The following is a 12,315-nucleotide window of genomic DNA, read 5'->3' as shown; positions in this document are numbered from 1 at the left end:
GATTCTAGCCTACGTCCATCCTGGGTCAGAGCTTCATTGCGTGTGTCTCAGAGAGCAGAGCTCTCGCCTCTGCCCGCAAGAGTAGAGCATCGTGTCTCTCTGAGGCGTCTGCCCCCTCGAGGAGAGCTGTCGAGTCTCTGAGCTCACTTCCTCTTCCTCCCAGCGTCTGCTCCTCCCACCTACGTTCTAACCTATCAGGTCAAGCAGCTTCTTTATTTAATCAACCAATGACCTTCCTCCATCAGTTCTGGATGCTTCACTATGGTATTTAGACAGAGAGAATCTCACATGATAACATTAACATAAGACCTTCCTTTGTCTCTCCCCTGTGTCCTGGAAACTGTTTTATAAGGTCCGGACACTGCAGTCTTCATAGGCAGGCCACAAGTTAAGACAGCACAGGGGTGTTTAGAAGTTGGAAGTACAGATAGCACTTCTAGGAGGCAATCTCCTTTCCTAAGTACAGGCATCACAACTAGCCACATGTACGGAGAGGATATGCGTAGTAGGAGCTGCAGGCTGTGTTCCTGCCACCCGGCTCCCGGCCGCCTGCCTAGCTTATGCCCCAAAATAATTACACGGAAACTGTATTCTTTTAAACACTGCTTGGAGCATTAGTTCTAGCCTCTTAATGGCTAATTCTTACATCTTGCCTAACCCATATTTAGTAATCTGTATAGCACCAGTCTTACCGGGAAAGATTCAGCATGTCTGATCTGGCGGCTTGCTTCATTGCATCTGCACTGGAAAGGAGAGGCATGGTGTCTGCCTCGCTTTCCTTCTTCCCAGCATTCTGTTCTGTTTACTCCACCTACCTATGTTCTAACCTATCAGGTCAAGCAGTTTCTTTATTAATTAACCAATGACCTTCCTCCATCAGATCTGAGTCTGCCACATAATGAGAGAGGAAAAGGCACATCTGTGGCAGCAGACTTTTAAAAAATTGTTTTTTATGCTTCATGATTTTGGCACACTGTTGAAACAATTATCTTTTAGAAAATTGTCTCCATTCTCATTCTCTCTATAAAATTGGATATGATTACTCTTAAAGTTCATGAAGCAAAGGGAAGGATGTTGTTCAGGCACTATGCTTACCAGAGAACCTAGACAACGATGACGACCCTAATAGAGACATACATGGATCTAATCTACGTGGGAAGTAGAAAAAGACAAGCTCTCCTGAGTAAATTGGGAGCATGGAGACCTTGGGAGAGGGTTGAAGAGGAGGGGAGAAGCAGGGAAGGGAGCAGAGAAAAATGTAGAGCTCAATAAAAATCAATAAAAAAGAAAAGAAAAACAAAAAACCAAACAAACCAAAAAAGGAGGCTGATTCTTTTCATGTCTGATTTGTTCAACAAATTAAAAACTATCTGATTACTCTGGTGTACGTGGAGGCTGCTTGTTTGTTCCCGGCCACCCAGACCTGAGACAATAACACAGAAACTATTATTTTCAATACTGTTTGGCTGATAGAGTAAGTGTATTTTTAGTCAGCTCTTAAATCTTAAATTAACTCATTTCTTTTATTTTATATTTTACCATGGGGCTCGTGATTTACCGGCAAGGTTTCAGCACATCTGTCTCTGTTCAACTACCAAAGGATAGTTTCACATGCTTAATAGTTAGAGATCATCATCAACTTATACAAAAGGTTCCCATATACTACTCACCTAGAACTGCTTAGAACTCCAGCCATGACACAGCTATACCATCCTCGTCTCCCAGTTATGACTTATGTGAGGGAAGATGTTATTTCTCTCAAATGTAAACCTCAATTTCATTCGCGCTTATCCCAAAAAGTGTCTGGAGACAGAAATGTGTGCTCCCTTCATGTGGTGGTTTGAATAAGAGTGCCCCTCCATAGTCTCATATATCTGAATGCTTCGCTACCAGACTATTTAAAAGGACTAGAAGTTGTAGCCTTGAATGAAATGTCACTTCACAACAACAGAACACTGACTAAAAGAGCTCCAAAAGGCATAAGCTCTATAGGCAAGCCTGTGCAGCATTTTTTACTTAATTATTGATGTGGGAAGGCTAAGTCTTTATGAGTGGTAGCATCCCTTGGCTGGTGGTCCTAGAGCACATAAAAATAAGCAAGACATGAGGAACAAGATAGTAAACAGCATTCACCCATGCTCTCTGCTTAAATTCCTGTCTTCAACATCCTACCTCAGCTTTCCTGATGATGGACTGTAGTATGTGAGCCAAGTAAACCATTTTCTTCCCAAACTGATTTTGGTTTGTGTTTAATCATAACAATAGAAAGCAAACTAAAGCAAAAATTTGTTCCAGAATTGTGGCATTGCTCTTACAAATAGGACCATTCCCCTCTGTATTCTGTGAATATGTTTTACTACCAATGGTTAATAATAGAAGCTGCTTCAACCTATAGAAGGGCAGAATACAGTCATACTAGAATATATATATATATATGTATGTGTATATATATATATATATATATATATATATATAGAGAGAGAGAGAGAGAGAGAGAGAGAGAGTGCAGAATCAGGGAGATGCCATGTAGCTGCCAGAGGAAAAAGACGATCTTGTAGGTAGGCCATGACCTCATAGTGATATACAGATTAATAGAGATGGGTTAATTTAAGATGTAAGAGCTAGCTAGGAATACACTTAAGCTATTGGACAAACAGTATTGCAAATACACACATTGAAAGAGGATTAATTATAGTGGCTTGCATGTTGTCATCAAAGTAGAACAACAAAACAACAATGGCTATCTCCTGATGGAAAGATCAAGAATCCATAAAACTGATTGTCTCAGCAGTCCCAATCCTGGCACTGAAATCCCAGGGACTTCCTCAAAGACTCCTGGCCTTTAGTCTACCTTGTAATCCTGAAAAAGTAGTTTCTAATACTAGAGGAGGAAAGACTAAGAAACAGGATAGACAAGCTTGTCAGTTTGAGTGAGGCTAGGCAGACAAATAGGAAACACTCTTTCATGTCCTTTTATGTGAGCCAGAAAGTGTGGCTCAGACAGGGTGGGTGTTCCCATATCAAACAATTCAATTTAAAGACTGCTAACAGGCATATTCATTTGCTTGAGTTTAACTGATTCCAGATATAGTCAAGTTGACAGCCAAGACTACCCATCACACAAATATTATAATAAATATGGGAAAAAAGGATATGTATTTTTCTAAAATGACGTAACAGAGTGCTCCTCACCTCTATGTAATCTAGTGCTTGTATTGCAATCCAGAACAATAAGGCAAGAGACAAACTTTTTAAAAATGAAAAAAAAAATACAAAGAATCAACTAAAACTGTCTTATTTGTAGAAAATATAATGTGATTTTTAAATGGGTCAAAGTAATTTACCAGAAAACTACAAGATTTGATAAAATCTTTTAGGAAAGTAATAGAAAAAATCAATATATAAGAAAATCATTCAGAATTTAATGTACCAATAAAAATCACTTTAAGAAAGAAACCAGAGGGGAATAAAATCACATTTGTCACATAATCAAAAAATTAAAATGCCTATAAATAAAGTCAACCATGGAGATGAGCAACTTTAACATACTGAAAGAAATAAACTGAATAAGAAACTAAAAGTGCCATATTTTCATGGAATAGAGGAATTAATATTTTAATATTAATAAATTGACTGTATTCTCTCCAACTGATACAGAAATTTAATGTACTCCCCATCAAATATCATTAACATTTTTTGCAGAAGTAGAAAAAGATCCAAAAATTTATATGAAGCACAAAAGAGACACACAATAGCTAACACAGTTTGAATTTTAAAATGCTTTTCTGGAGGTGGCATCATGATATATAATACAAATTATACTTCATAGCCATAATAACAAAAACTATATATAGCTTCCACAAAAGCAAGCATATAGCGTAATGGAATATACTGAAATATCCAGAAATGATCCCATAAAGCTATGCTATCAAATTACTAAAAGTACCAAGACACATTGTAAAAAAAAGACACTTTTTAGCATGTAATACATGTAAAAACAGAGAGCCACATGAAGAAGACTGAATGTAGATACCTATGTCTCACCTTGTACAAAATTAATTCAAAGTGAATGAAAGGTCTTAATGTTATAAATGAGACTTTAAGATTACCAGAAAAATACATAGAGGAAGCACCCCAGGACCTAGGCATATGCCATGTGTCTGAATATGCTGCAATACCTCAGGAAACTGTGACAAGGATTTACAAATGGTATATAATTAAATTTAAAATCTTTTGTAAAGCAAAAGAAAAACATTCAATAAAGAGAATCTGTGGAAATAGGTTTTTTTTTTCTGAAAGTATCTTGTGACTCCAAAGTGCTAAGGAAAAATGCTCTGGTACACTGTAAAGATTTGTCACTCGTGTTAGTTTAATAAAACACTGATTAGCCAGTAGCCAGGCAGGAAGTATAGTCGGGGCAATCAGATTAAGAGAATTCTGGGAGGGCTGGAGAGATGGCTCAGTGGTTAAGAGTGCCGTCTGCTCTTCCAGAGGTCCTGAGTTCAATTCCCAGCAACCACATGGTGGCTCACAACCATCTGTAATGAGATCTGGCGCCCTCCTCTGGCGTTTGGGTATACATGGAGGCAGAAATTTGTATACATTATATATATATATATATATATATATATATATATCTTTAAAAAAAGAGAGAATTCTGGGAAATAGAGAGTCAGTCACCAGCAAAATGCAGAGGAAGCAAGATGAGAATGCTTCACTGAGAAAAAGTTCCAAGCCACATGGATAAACATAGATAAGAATTATAGGTGATTTGAAGTTATAAGAGCTAGTTATAATAAGGCTGAGCTAATAGGCCAAACAGTTTACAATTAATATAATCCTCTGTGTGTTTCTTTGGGACTGAATGGCTGCAGGACTGGGCAGGACAGAAACTTCCCACACCAAAGAGGTTGAACTTTTGCTTAATCTTTCAGTCAAGTTAGCAATTGGTTATGAGATCATTGAAGAGCCTGCCTGGGACAGACGTGGGCACTCTGCATATATGTAATGGTTGGTTGTGTTGCTTGGTGTTTTTGTGGGTCTCCTATCAGCGGAAGCAGGGGCTGTCTCTGACTCTTTGCCTGCTTTGGGGATTCTTTTCTTCCTACTGGGTTGCCTTGTCTAGCCTTTTTTAAATGTTTTTTCAAGACAGGGTTTCCCTGTGTAACAGCCCCTACTTGTCTTGGAACTAGCTCTTGTAGACCAGGCTGGCTTCAAATTCACATAGATCTGCCTGCCTCTGCCTCCTGAGCGCTGGTATTAAAGGTATGTGCCACCACTGCCCAACTTTGTCCAGCCTTAATATGAAGGGATGTGCCTAGTTTTAATATAATTTTATCTGCCATATTTTGCTGATATTTATCGGGAGACCTGCCATTTCTTGAAAAGAAATGGAAGGATGAGTGGATCGGGGGTTGGAAACAGAGGAGTGAGGGTGAGGGGCTAGCAACTGGGAAGAGAGGAGGGAGGGGAAAACTGTGGCAGGGGATGTAAAAAAAAAAAGACTAGGTACTTAACCTGCGGTTCTACTACATATTCTAAGTTTAACCTGGTTTTAAGAGATCAATGCAATCAGATATACTATACCTTGGAGTTTTCATGTAAGCAACTTTTGCAACTTAAGCTAAATATATAACTTTAATCTTAATTTATGTACTTTTCCATGTCCCTGACACAAAATAGTGTGTGTGTGTGTGTGTGTGTGTGTGTGTGTGTGTGTGTGTGTGTGAACAAAGTCTGACATATGGAATTGAGGCAGGGCCAAGCCCCTCACCCAGGCAATTGAAAAATAGTGATAAAGAGGCTGTTGCCACCTTGTTTCTTTTATTAGCCTATTAACATAAAATTTCTTCATTCTCAAGTTACTAATCTTCTTCATACTGTTGCTGAGATTATAAAAAATATGATATTATAAAAATGTTGACGCAGAAAAGCATAAGGCTCAGATTCTGGCATCAGCCGTGAGGTCTCCTACCTGTTTCAAATGTGGGGAAAGAGGCCAATTCCAAAATCAATGTGAAGAAAAGTTTGTTAATAAACCTTAATATAATAAACTCCCCTCAAAATTCTGTTCAAAGTGTTGAAAAGGTTTTCACTGTGCCAGTCAGTGTTAATCCAGAGTTGATAATGATGGAAGGTAATCCAGTTTTGGGAAAGGAGAGAATGAGCCCCAAAGGTGCTCATGGCAATACAAGAAAGCAAAGCCTCCTTTGTTCCCATATTGGAATTCCAATGCCACTGCAGTACCTCAGCCTGGTTTATAGTCACAAACTGCATCTTATGGCCTCTGCAGCGTGCCACCCAGCTTCATCTCAAACTCTACAGAAATGAAATATTTTGTTACTATTACTAGAAATAATTCAAGATGGGCTTATCTATAATTAAAAATAAAAAAATTAGGTTTAGGAGAAGGAAAGAGGCTCTCCACAAATCTGTAGTTACCCCTTACTACAAGAAATTTAGCTTGATTTTAGGTAAATCAGATTGTACCACTTATGGAGTCTGTGCTTGCCCAGATGTTATTGATTCAGATTATACCAGTAAAATTCGTATTATGGTTTATTCCCAGCTATGCCAAGAAATTCCATCTCTAGCTGAATTAGAACAACTGATTATTATTATTCACCATCCATCCCCACAGGCCCTTGGTAATGATTGCTAAAATCAATAACTGGATTTCACATGTGCATACTAGACCCAATTGATATCTCTTGATAAACCTTATATTAGTTACAGTATCAGTCAACCAGATACTGATAGGCACAGGAGAAAACACTTCTATTCTAATTAAACAATCCTCCTTCTAATTGGCACACTCAAGCTCCAGTTTTAAACCTTCAATGGATTGGTGATAAAAGTAATCCTTTACAAACTGTAGAAAACTAATGTCCAGTTTTCCAAAATTGAATTGCCATTTTTAGCCCTATATTTTACCCTTAACTTTCTCCCTTTGGGCTCCTGTCTCAATGTGGTTGTAACATCTCTATATCTGAACACCCTTTCCTAGGAACCACTGACAAACATACACCCAAAGTTTCTTGTATAGAAGATTGCCATGCTTGAGTAGATAAGTAGCCATTTAAGGAAGATGAACTTAAACATCTATGTGTTGGCTGGTTTTATGTCAACTTGACACAAGCTAGAATCATTTTGAAAGAAGGAACTCCAATAGATAAGTGCCCCTACCAGATTGTCCTATGGGCAGGCCCGTAGTACATTTTCTTGGTTGATGAGTGATATGGGAGGGTAGTGCTACACCTGAGCCCTATGTACTCTAAAAAAGCAGGCTTAGCAAGCCACTAGCAAGCAAGACAGTAAGCAGCATTTCTCCAATGCCTCTGCATCAACCCTGTTTTGAATTCCTTCCCCAATTTTTCTGGATGATAAGCTTCAAGAAAGAAGCACATTTATTCAACTTACTTACAAGATCCTGATTCTATGTATCTTTTTATATCTCAAGATATTTTCAACTTTCCTTCACAAACTTCCCTGGTTTGGGGAAACAAATATTCTTTCACCACCCTGCTCTAAAGATTCTATGTGAAATTCTATTCCTTCCTATATAGACCTTCTCTTACATAAGCCCACATTCTATTTGTAAGGCAGCATTTTTTCATAAGAAGCCAAGCAGTCAGGCAAAGTGACCATTACATGGAATGATGCTCCTGGATTATCGTACCCTCTTCTTCCACCTGGAGCAACCACCAACCAGCAGGCGTAGCTTTTGTCCTTAAACAAATTCCCAGATTAACCCTTCAGTTAACTAACTGATTCTCACTATGTGACTCAAACCATCCCACTATTGTTTCAAGTCACCTTGGCTCATGTCTCAGACACTTTCTTGTTATCAATATTTGCCAATATTCAAAGCTTCCTTCACAGGTGAACTCCTCCATTTTTTAATTAACATATTTGATCCCATAGAGAATTACCTGGCCCCCTCTCAATAGGAAATTTTCATTTTGTGCTGGGAGTAGCGGAGGTCAGTCCATGAAAAACACTTAGAGCCTACAATGTGAAATAATCAGAGAACACTGGGGATCCAAAGAGCATGTGCGGAATGCTAAGGATCCAGAGTGTTTCCAATGCTGCATTTTTATTGGCGACAATTGCATGCAAGGATGCTGTGAAATCATTAAATAATGTTTAGAAGGGAATAGAATGTTCTGTTTAGTAGATTACCTGGGAGAACAAAGACAAGAAGGTTTTGATAGAAAAACAGAAACATAAACAGCTTATCCGTCTTAAGAAATAGCTCATTCCCATATCCTTGACGTGGAAGCATCTGTTGCACAGATCATTTCTCTCCGTCCTTTGTTGCCAAGGGACAGAGTGCTCTTAGACATGGAATGCGCTTCTTTTGAAGATGAGGCTACTGGCAGCATTTTCTCCTTTCGTTACTGTAATTAAGTAAGCATGACTAAAGCTGGAAATGGTTCTTCTTCTGGTCTAGTTGGTGGTTTCATCCTGCTTGACGGACTGCTCAAAAAAGAAACCCGATAATAATCAGAATCCTTAAACCAAGCAAGCTAAACACATGATTTTTAAAATATTTAAAGGGACCAAATGGCACCATTCCTTCAGCTAATCCTTCTGACAACTGTTCGCTTTTCAACAGAGGGGCTGTAGCTGCTGCCATTGCTAAGACCTGGGATTGTAACTTGAGTTCATTCCAGTGATGCATTATGAAAACGATCTGATCCTAACAGGTGAATTCTAGACTATTTATGTTATGATATGGAACTTGGAGAACACAATACTGGGCTACATTATAATGGCATTTTAGGTGTTGTGACCAATTCAAGTCCTGTACCTACCCTCCCAACAAAATAACAGGGACATTTGGTACTTGAATTTCACCAAGAATCCCTTAAGAGATGTGATTTTGGTTTTTCAGGTTTCCAGTAAAGTTCTTTTGAAATTTTTATATGAAAGAAGCTGTTTTTATCCCTGGTATAAGTTCATATCTGTAGTTGCTGCAGCAATAATGTTAGCTGAGATCACAATTTCAGCAATTAGCTACCATACAAACCTTTCGGTGGTACACCTCTGTAGGTGATTTATTGTTTCATGCATAAAGGCTACAGTTGGAATCTCTTGCAAAATTTTCTTCAAGACCAACTTGAATCCAGACAGCTGTTGGTCTTTTGAGAATCATAAACAGAGCCCATTTCCCCAATAAGTATGCTTCATACGCTGCTACAAATAGCAGGCAAGACAGGCACTATAATATAACATTCAGATTCATTATATATTATTTGAATATTTCCTAAAAACATAACTTATGGATTAATAATACATGTTGATATTTTTAATTCCTTATTTGGGGTTATAGTCAGCATTTTGAGTTGTATTCCAGTGATAATCTTCTTTCCACACTGTTAATGATCCCTTTATCAGCCTAACTTCCAAATATGGTCCTGCATAGGCCCTAATTCCATCCTAAGGTGGGGGGCAGGTAAACCCACGTATAGTCAGTCCACTTAGTGGGTTACTGGAATAAATCACCACGTGATGGGAGTGATTAAATTATACTGCAATGAGTCCCTATATCAACATTCAATTTTCTCTCCCAAACGATTCTCTATGTGGTCCCCAAATCACCTTTCTTTGAGCCATGCTTTTATAACTAGAATGTGTGGTAACACACTCAGACCATCTTAACAGTTCATTTGTGGGGTCTCATCACCTACAATCAGTATAAAAAGTCCGTTTGCATTATAGGTAACATTGGAAATGATCCCAGGAGCAGATTCCCAAGATGTTATGAAATTCAACATAAACTTATGATCTTGTTTCTGTAATCTTGGGCAATAACAAAAGGAGTTATTAACAGTAAAATGCACAGTGGAGGCCAGGAAACTAAACTAGTGCAGTTGAAAGGGAATCCATCTATGGGCTCTACAGCAAGTAAGGGCTCAGGATAGGATGAGTAGTACTTCAAAATACTCTTGGGTTCTTCACCACACATATCCTGACCCATAACTCCAGTGGAAGCCCCCTGTCCACCAGAGACCATGCCCACAGACTGCTAGCAGTTCCTCAAAGCCTGCCCAGCCTTCCCCCAACATCCCCCAAGCCTAAGTCCCCCTGCTTTAACAGAGGCCATGCTGGCATACAGAACCCCAGAATCCACACAGGCCACTAGAACCTCAGAAGAGGTACCTGCTATACCAGATAGACACTAGAAGTGCAGGCCACTCAGGCCAGAATACCAAAGAGGAAACAAAAACCAAGCGGAAAAGCACCCGCCCAGCAAAGATAAACTCAGAAATCAGCACCTAAATCTATAATTACCCCAAACCCAAATGCCTAGACATTAGTGTAAGAACACAATCAACAATAACCAGAGTAATATATCACCATCTATGGATTCCACCCAGCTATCCTGCTATGGCAAGCTCCCAATATTCCAGCACAGCTGAAGCAAAATAAAAGGACATTAAACTCAACTTTATGAATATGTTGAAGCCATTAAAGAGGAAATGAATAAATCCCATAAAGAAATCCAGGAAAACACAAACAATTGGAGGAAAAGAATAAATCCCCTAAAGAAAGCCAAGAGAAAACAAATGAACAGATGAAGGAAATGAATAAAACTGTTCAAGACCTGGGAATGGAAATAGAAGCAATAAGGAAAACACAAACTGAAGGAAATCTGGAAATAGAAAATGTGCGTAAGTGAACTAGAACTTCACCAACAAAATACGTTTATAAGGAAAGGAAATTGTCAACAAGATAAAACATCAGCCTACTGAATGGGAAAAGGTCTTCACTAACCCTACATCAGATAGAGGGCTGATCTCCAAAATAAATGAAGAACTCAGGAAACTAGGTGTCAACAAACCAAATAATCCAATTAAACAATGGGGTACATATCTAAACAGAACCATTAACAGAAATTTCAAATGGAAACACTTGAAGAAATGTTCAACATCCTTAGCCACAAGGGAAATGCAAATCAAAGCTATTTTGAGAGTCTATCATGTGTCAGAATTGTTAAGATCAAAACTACAAGTGACAACTCATTGTCTCATTGTGGTGAGGATGTGGAGCAAGAGGAACACTCCTCCATTTGCAAACTAGTAGGACCACTATGGAAATCAATATGGTGGTTCTTCAGAAAAATTGGGAATCCATTTATCTTGAGACCCAGCTTGAGACCACTCTTGAGCGTGTACCCAAAGGACACGCCATCCTACCACAAGGACAATTGCTCAGTCATGTTCATAGCACCTTTATTCATAATAGCCAGACACAGGAAATAACCTAGGTGTCCATCAACCAAAGAATGGATAAAGAAAATATGGTACATGTACACAATGGAGCATCACTCAGTTGTTAAAAAATAACATCATGAAATTTACAGGCAAACGGATGGAGCTAGAACAAAACATCCTGAGCGAGGCAACTTAGACCCAGAAAGACAAACATGGTATGTACTCACTTATAACTAGATATTAGCTGTTAAGTAAAAGATAACGATGCTACAATCCACAGACCCAAAGAGGCTAAGTAACAAGGATGGTTCAGTGGGGGGGACACATGGATCTCCCTAGAAAGGGGAAACAGAATAGATTTTATGGGTGGACTGGGGCCAGGTGTGGATGGGAACAGGACGAAGCAGGCAGTGGTTGGGAGAGACAGAGGGAGAGAGTACTTGGAGGAACAATTGGAACTGAGGGGTGCATTTTGGGGCACTAGAGAAACATAATACATTGAGAACTCCCTGGAATCTATGAGAGTGACCCTAGTGCAGTCTCCTAGTAATGGGGATACATAGCCTGAAGTGGTTATTTTCTTAATCTGGAAAAGGTTCCTAGCAATGGGACTGGGATATCAACCCAGTCACAAAACCTTTGACTTACTCTCTGTCCTGCTTGCAAGACATGTAGGGGCAATTATGGTGCAGAACTTGTGGGAGTGGCCATCCCATGACTGGCTCAACTTGTAGCCCAAGCATGAGAGGGAACCCACACCCGACACTGCTTGGATGGCCAGAGGCAGGACAGCCCAGAGATCCTTGATAGAATCAAACACAACTGGCAAAACAAAAACAACAAAAGAAAAGAAAAAACACGAAAAATTAAAGTCAATGAAATGATTCCTAATAATACTGTTCTATACTCATAGATTGGCTATTAGCCCATTTGTCATCAGGAGACTTCATCCAGCAAATGATGAGAGCAGATGCAGAGATCCATATTCAAACATTAGGTGGAGCCTGCCTGCAACGAGCAGGGTTGGCGCCTTGTTTGCGACCTGCCCATCCAGCACAGAGGCCTGATCTTCTGCGCCAGGAGTCCTAGCTTTGGG

Source organism: Microtus ochrogaster, unplaced genomic scaffold (genome assembly GCF_000317375.1).
Source record: "Microtus ochrogaster isolate Prairie Vole_2 unplaced genomic scaffold, MicOch1.0 UNK112, whole genome shotgun sequence".
NCBI classification, from domain to species: Eukaryota; Metazoa; Chordata; class Mammalia; order Rodentia; family Cricetidae; genus Microtus; species Microtus ochrogaster.
This window is presented reverse-complemented; position numbering follows the sequence as displayed.